The sequence below is a fragment of the Lathyrus oleraceus genome, chromosome 3 (assembly GCF_024323335.1).
Source record: "Lathyrus oleraceus cultivar Zhongwan6 chromosome 3, CAAS_Psat_ZW6_1.0, whole genome shotgun sequence".
NCBI lineage: Eukaryota > Viridiplantae > Streptophyta > Magnoliopsida > Fabales > Fabaceae > Lathyrus > Lathyrus oleraceus.
The window spans coordinates 212580829-212589259 of record NC_066581.1 but is presented as its reverse complement, the minus strand read 5'-3'; the positions used below and the strand labels follow the sequence as shown (position 1 = coordinate 212589259).

General features: G+C 40.8%; 1 pseudogene; it reads right to left on the bottom strand.

Annotated features, from left to right (window-relative positions):
- Positions 1–100, bottom strand: LOC127133794 (uncharacterized; annotated as a pseudogene).
- Between the last annotated feature and the right edge of the window lie 8331 nt (positions 101–8431).

The window sequence follows — 8431 nt, the reverse complement described above, 5'->3', positions numbered from 1 at the left end:
GAGCCCAGATAAACGGATTTAAACAGAAAGACAACGAGTCTCTTTTCGAAGCATGGGAAAGATACAAAGACATGATGAGACTTTGCCCACACCATGGTTTGGAAGACTGGTTAGTAATTCACACATTTTATAATGGTCTCTTATACAACACAAGGTTAACAATAGACGCCGCTGCAGGTGGTGCACTAATGAACAAACCTTATGCTGATGCTTACCAGCTTATCGAGAGCATGGCCCAAAACCACTATCAGTGGGGAACCAAACGAACAACAGTGGAAAAACCTCAACCGAAAACTGGCATGTACGAGATAAGTAACCTTGATCACGTTAATGCAAAAGTGGATGCTTTGGTCCAGAAGATTGAAAGTTTAAACGTATCACCTCCAGCAGCCGTGGTTGCTATAACTCAGAATTGCGAGGTCTGTGGAATCCAAGGCCACACTCCTGCGGAATGTCAACTCTTGACTGGAATCCAAACAGAGCAAGTAAACTATGCTCAAGGAAGCCCCTATTCGAATACCTATAACCCAAATTGGAAGAACCATCCAAACTTCTCATATAAGAGTAATAATGCTTTATACGCACCTGGACAGTCTCCAAATCAAACCCCATCTATACCTCCAGGATATCAGAAACCGAATCATAACAATAATACCCCTAGAAAATCCAACTTGGAAATCATGATGGAAAACTTTATAGCTTCCCAACAACAAACCAATAAAGATTTCTTAAACCAGAACATACACACTGGCGAACAACTTAAACAACTAGCAAGCAAAGTAGATGCCTTGGCTACCCATAACAAAATGCTGGAAACGCAAATATCTCAAGTAGCTCAACAACAAGCACCTACCGCTGCACCAACTGGTACATTCCCTGGACAGCCCCAACCCAATCCGAGAAGCCAAGCTCATGCAATTATATTAAGAAGTGGAACGGAAGTGGAAGGACCGTCTGACCCAAGGATAGAAAACCAAAACCCTAAGAAATCTACTGAGGAAAGTGAACCTAAGGAAAAGGAAGAGAGTAATAAGGAAACCCTAGGAAAGAAGGAACCTTATGTACCTCCACCACCTTACAAACCACCCATACCTTACCCTCAAAGGCTTGTTAAAACCAAAGATGTAGGCCAATTTAGAAAATTTGTTGATCTCCTTAAACAATTAAACGTTACAATTCCGTTTACCGAAGCTATTACGCAGATGCCCTCATATGCTAAATTCTTAAAAGAAATTCTTTCTAATAAGAGGAAACTTGAGGATAGCGAAACCGTTACACTCCCTGCCGAATGTAGCGCTATAATCCAAAACATGCCCCCTAAACTCAAGGATCCGGGTAGCTTCTCTATACCTTGTCACATAGGAAAATTTGTCATCGACAAAGCCTTATGCGATTTAGGAGCCGGAATTAGCGTTATGCCCTTATCCATATGTAAGAAACTGGAGATGGGAGAATTAAGACCGACCAAAATGTCTGTGCAATTAGCAGATCGTTCCATCAAATATCCTGTAGGAATCCTTGAAAACGTTCCCGTACGCATAAGTCAGTTTTACATTCCCACTGACTTCACAATTATGGACATTAGAGAAGATGATACGACACCTATTATACTAGGAAGACCATTCTTAGCAACTGCCGGTGCAATCATAGACGTAAAACGAGGACGACTCACCTTCGAAGTAGGTGAAGAAAAAATTGAATTCATTCTTTCCCAATTCTTGAAAGCACCTGCAATAGGAGATACATGTTACTTCATGGATATCATCGATGAATGCATAAAAGAAGCAGAGTCAGGAGAAGACAAACCATCAGACTATCTTTTAGAGGACAAATCTAAACAATGCCTAGCAATAACACCAGATCCTACGCAGTGTCTTAACAAACCAACCCCTGATTTGAAAACACTTCCCAAAAATCTGAGATATGAGTTCCTAGACTTAGAACTTGAACGACCTGTGATAGTTAATGCAGATCTAGGAAGACTCGAAACAAAAAAACTCCTACATATCTTAAGAAAATATCCAACCGCACTAGGATACCACATCACCGATCTTAAAGGAATAAGCCCTTCTATTTGTATGCACCGCATCATGTTAGAAGAAGACTGTAAAACCTCTAGGGAACACCAGAGAAGACTAAATCCGATCCTAAGTGAGGTAGTAAAGAAAGAAATAACCAAGTTATTAGAAGCAGGTATTATATATCCTATATCTGATAGCAAATGGGTTAGTCCTGTACACGTTGTACCCAAGAAAGGAGGCATAACCGTCATTGAAAACGAAAAAGGAGAAACTATAACTAAACGAATCGAATCGGGATGGAGAATGTGCATTGATTATAGGAAACTAAACAAAGCAACCCGAAAAGATCATTTCCCTTTACCATTCATTGACCAAATGTTAGAACGATTAGCTAAACATTCACATTTCTGTTATTTAGACGGTTATTCAGGCTTCTTTCAAATACCAATTCACCCTGATGACCAAGAAAAGACAACATTCACATGCCCTTTTGGTACCTTCGCGTATAGACGAATGCCGTTTGGTCTGTGTAATGCCCCTGCAACTTTTCAAAGATGCATGATGGCAATATTCGCCGACTTTCTCGAAAACATCATGGAAGTATTCATGGATGACTTTTCTGTATACGGACAAAGTTTCGAAGAATGCCTTGAAAACCTGGAAAGAGTTCTGGAGCGATGTGTAAAAGTAAACTTAGTACTTAATTGGGAAAAGTGCCACTTTATGGTACAAGAAGGAATTGTTTTAGGACACATCATCTCGAACAGAGGAATTGAAGTAGACAAAGCCAAAATAGAGGTAATCGAAAATCTTCAACCCCCAAGAACCGTGAGAGAAGTACGAAGCTTTTTAGGACACGCCGGTTTTTACCGACGATTCATCAAAGACTTCTCTAAGATAACTAAACCCTTAACCGGACTGTTGATGAAAGATACTGAATTCATATTCGACGATAACTGTTTAAAAGCATTTCAAACTCTTAAACAAGCATTGATCTCCGCACCCATTATGCAGACACCAGACTGGAATGAACCATTCGAAATAATGTGCGATGCCAGTGATTATGCTGTAGGTGCTGTTTTAGGACAAAGAAAGGATAAAAAGCTTCACGTTATATATTACGCTAGCAGAACCCTGGATGAAGCGCAGATGAATTATGCCACAACCGAGAAAGAACTCCTAGCAGTGGTATTTGCGCTAGATAAATTTCGTTCTTACCTGGTAGGAGCCAAAATAATAGTTTACACTGATCACGCTGCTATCAGGTACCTTTTAACAAAAAAGGATGCTAAACCTAGACTCCTAAGATGGATCTTGTTACTACAAGAATTCGACTTAGAAATCAAGGACAAGAAAGGAACTGAAAACGTAGTAGCAGACCACCTCTCTAGACTTGAGAACCTTGAACCAGAAAGAACATCCATTAATGATGATTTCTCGTATGATAAACTCATAGCTACTTTGGAAGAGAACAACTCCGACATGCAAGTAGAAACCACCTTAGCTATATCTGTCATACCATGGTACGCTGATCTAGTCAATTATTTAGCTGCCGGAATAGTTCCACCTACTTTATCTTACCAGCAGAAGAAACGATTCTTCCACGACATAAAACACTATTACTGGGATGATCCCTTACTTTTCAAAAGAGGCCCCGATGGTATTTTCCGTCGATGTATACCCGAAGAAGAGGTAGAAAATATAATCCAACACTGTCACTCTGCGCCTTATGGTGGTCACACAAGTACATCCAAGACCTGCTCTAAAATCCTACAAGCTGGCTTTTATTGGCCAACTATATGGAAGGACGTACATGCGGCTATTAAGGAGTGTGACAGATGTCAACGCACGGGAAACATATCTAGACGTGACGAGATGCCACAAAAAGGTATTTTGGAAGTAGAGATTTTTGACGTGTGGGGGATAGACTTCATGGGACCTTTCCCATCCTCTTTCGGTAACAAATACATACTCGTGGCAGTTGACTACGTATCAAAATGGATCGAAGCTATAGCTTCTCCAACAAATGACACCCGAGTAGTAACTAGACTCTTTAAAAATATAATATTTCCGAGATTTGGCATCCCAAGAATAGTAGTCAGTGATGGTGGATCACACTTTATATCCAAGGTACTCGAAAAACTACTACTTAAATATGGAGTGAGACATAGGATAACAACACCTTACCACCCCCAAACCAGTGGACAAGTGGAAGTATCTAACAGAGAAATCAAGCAAATACTAGAAAAAACGGTCGCCACTTCAAGGAAAGATTGGTCATTGAAATTACCAGAAGCTTTGTGGGCATACCGAACTGCTTATAAAACTCCCATAGGGACGACCCCATTTAAGCTCATTTATGGAAAATCCTGTCACCTCCCGGTAGAATTAGAACATAAAGCCTATTGGGCTATTAGAAATTTAAATTTGAATTATAAAGCCGCCGGTGAAAAGAGAATCCTTGACATAAACGAATTAGAGGAACTCAGAAGAGACGCCTATGAAAATGCCAAAATCTATAAAGAAAGAACAAAACAATGGCATGACAAGCGTATATCGAGGAAAGTCTTCAAGCAAGGCGACGCAGTACTTTTATTTAACTCTAGACTAAAGTTATTCCCGGGAAAACTACGATCCAGATGGTCAGGACCTTTTCATATCACTAAAATCTTTCCCAGTGGAGCGGTAGAAATAAAAGGACAATCTACAGAACCGTTCACCGTAAACGGGCAACGTCTGAAACATTATCACTATGCGGAAACCAACGAGGATTCACAAATTCTACACTTAGACGAAACGCCCCCAGGACTCATAGACTATATTTAACAGTTTCTTTGTCGAGCTTGCGACATTTAAACAAAGCGCTTAGTGGGAGACAACCCACAAATTAATCTGTTATTTTATTATTCTATTATTATTATCATTTCCCTATTTTTCTCTTAATTATTTCTTTTAATTTCTATTTAGTATTCATTATTGATTTATTCAAAAAGAAAAAAAATATATCTATATATAATAATAATAATTCTTTTCTTCTTTCGGCATTTGGCCAAATCCTGACTTAAACTCATGTTTCTTTTCTCTAGTTAACACTAACCAGATGGGACATTTTGATCGTATGGGTATCAAGTTCAGAGGAATGGCTCAGAAACGAAAGTTTGAAGAACTAGCCGCTAGAGAGATGCTACCTAGTTTATATGCTGATGATTGGGCTATGACTGCCCTTGGACTGAGACAGAGTGTCCTGTTTTTGCTGAATCAGATAGGATGGGAGACCTCCCCTATCCTGAGACATTTCACCACCTACCGGAGACTCACACTAGAATTCCTTAGTTCATTAATCTATCTACCTAGCCATGGAAAAGGAATTAGCAGAGGTTTTATCCAGTTCAGAATGTTCAATATGGAGTACCAATTTAATATTAGAGACTTCACCAACCTTTTGGGTTTTCCTACCTCCTTTGATACATTCACTGTAAGCCAGGAAGAACTTTTTGAATATAGAGAGCTTGAACACTTTTGGGGTAAGCTGACTGGAAATGATGAGCCCGAGGAACATGAGTTTCTCTCTGGAAACATACATAACCCGGCTTTTCGCTACTTCCATAAGATCCTGACCCACACTTTATTTGGGAAGAAGCCAAATAGTACTTCAGTTTCACGTGATGAACTCTTCATCATATTTTGTGCTTCCCAGAACCGTCCAGTAAACGGTGCTACTTTTATGTTAGCTAATTTGGACCACCTTATCCAGGATGAGCGAGCACCCATTAGAATAGGCGGTTTGATCACTATGATAGGTAATGCTATTGGACTACGTCAGCCTATGCTTGACCTTAACCCTTTTTGTGGCATTACTACTATGAGTATACCCTTCCTCTTCAACACTATGTTTATAGCAAACATAGGGTCCGATGAGTTCGAGCTTATTATTGATAACCAGGTTCTCTGCCTATTCACCATGCCCGATCCTAGAACTAGTGTTCATAATCAAAGGAACTGGCTCTATAACCTGAATGAAACCCCAACTCCGGCTGGATCCACTGAATCCATCCAGGATTATGAGATTTGTGACGACTATGAGCACTATGTTGACCATATCTCTCTTGCTGAATCTGACCCTCAGACACCTTCCGGCTACTATGATATTGATCCTCCTCCTCAGCCTGTCCTGACCGAAGAATCAGTCATGCCTGATCTCCGACATCATATGCCAGGAACAGATATTAAAACAGTCATTGAAGCCTTGATGTCAGAGCAAGACGCCCTCAGGGAAGATTTCCATAACTTGAGACTTGAAATCCTAGAATACATGAGCAGCACGGCAAGTCCGTTACGTATGTTACGGCATCATGTTAACTCTTTTGCTCCTCCGGCCAGAGATCCGAAGATAGATGGAATTTAGTTATTTTTCTTTCTAAGTTATTTAGTTTTAGGCTAGATTTTTCATTAATGTTGTTTGAATTCATGTTTATTTCTATTTCATTTCATTATTTTCCTTCCCTGTAATACATTATGATCATTTTTATTGAAGCTGTTTAATTAATTTTATTATGCAATGGCTATTATGCTCTACTGTTGTTACCTATTATTATTATTATACAAAGCAAGTAAGCGTGCACAATGCATTAAAATTGCATACTAAAAATGATCATAAGCAAAATGAAGCATTAAAATACGCTACCAAAGTAATTCTGTGAAGCGCTACTGAAGCCTTGCCAAAAAGGAGGTGTGACGAGCGTCACACACTCCATGACGAACGGCACGCAAAACGCCTGTTACGAACGTCACACCCCTGTGACGAGCGTAACGCCCTTTAGACAAGTGAACGTTAAGGAGCCGTTGGAGACGAACGTTACACTTTGATTTTTTTACATTCCCCATTCATTTTTCATTTACCACACTTAATTACTTTTCAACCACTTTTTCTTTCTACCTTCCAATCCTTCTCCTATAAATACCTACCAAAACTTCCTTCATTCACCACAAAACAATTCTCTCATATCAAATACACTTCTTTTCCTTTCCAAATCATCCCTTCAAAAATTCATCACAATGGCGGGAAATCAAAATTTCGGAAATATCATCTTCCGATCCGGAGATGACAACTATCAGCAAGAGCAATTCGAGCGCTTCCAGCAGCGAGGCGTCGCTTCCACCAGGTACCCCGATTTAACTTGTTTACAACAATTGGGCTTACTCCAAGGTATCGAGTGGATGCTCCGTAAAGCCGATTTAACCTTCCTTTGCACCCATAACCAACCCACCTACCCTTCCCTAACCTTGGAATTCCTAAGTTCTTACAACTACACCACTCCCGCCGGTGAAGGTGAATTTCTGACCGGTACCGCAACCTTCCGTATGTTTAACACCGAGTACTCTCTAACCCAACGCCAATTGAGTGCCATGCTACAATTTCCCACAGAAGGTCTGCTGCATGCCAGAATCCCTCCAACCTCAAACTGGAACACAGTTCTAGTTTTCGATCTTTTTAAGAAAATTTCCGGTATAAATACCTCCAACTGGGAAGAACTCCTTCTCTCCCACATCCATAACCCCACCATCCGTTATTTTCTCCGTATCCTGCAAAACACACTTTTTGGAAGACCAAACAACAGTAAGGTCAACTCAAAGGAGTTATTTTTCCTCCAGTGCGTTTTCGAATCGGATGCTCAGGTAAACGCCGCCTCTTTTCTCTTTCATCATATCCGCACCTTATGTGCTAGAGGCCGGCAACCCTTTATAGTTGGTGGATTAATAACCTCCATAGCACTTGGCCTGAACCTAGGGGATAAACTCCAAACTTTAGAATCCCTACCTCCCCTGTCTATGGATATCAGCTATTGCCGCTCCAGCCGCCTGATTAAAAACAGAGTAGGCGGAGGCTATTATCTTATGGTGAACAACCAAGCAGTCCCGAGTGTTGTGCTACCCAATACCACCCTAACTGATGTCACAAACCCCAACCGCCACCTCTACGATCTTAGCGCTCCTGAAACCACCGAGCCTTCACAAACAAACCAGCAAACAGATGAGTTTGAAGAAATGGAACAAGGTGATCATCCGCCAACACAACAATCAGTCCCGCTAAACCCTTCCAGTAATGCAGCCGGCCCATCCTCCCAACGTCGTCGACGAAGAAGGCCTGCGACCAATGATGACATTATGGATGCTGTCGATGGAATGCAGGCACAGAATACAGAGATGATGCAGATGATGCGTCAAATGCAACAGCAACAGGATGCTCGGAATGCCATAACCGACCAGCGGTTTACTGAATTGTTCAGCAGGTTCGACAACTTAGACATACGTCAAAGATCACCAGGTCCAAGAACCAGAGGCGGAAGGCAGCCTTAGTTGTTATTTTCTTTTGCCTTTCCATTTTGTTTTCCTTCCCTTAAAACATTGAG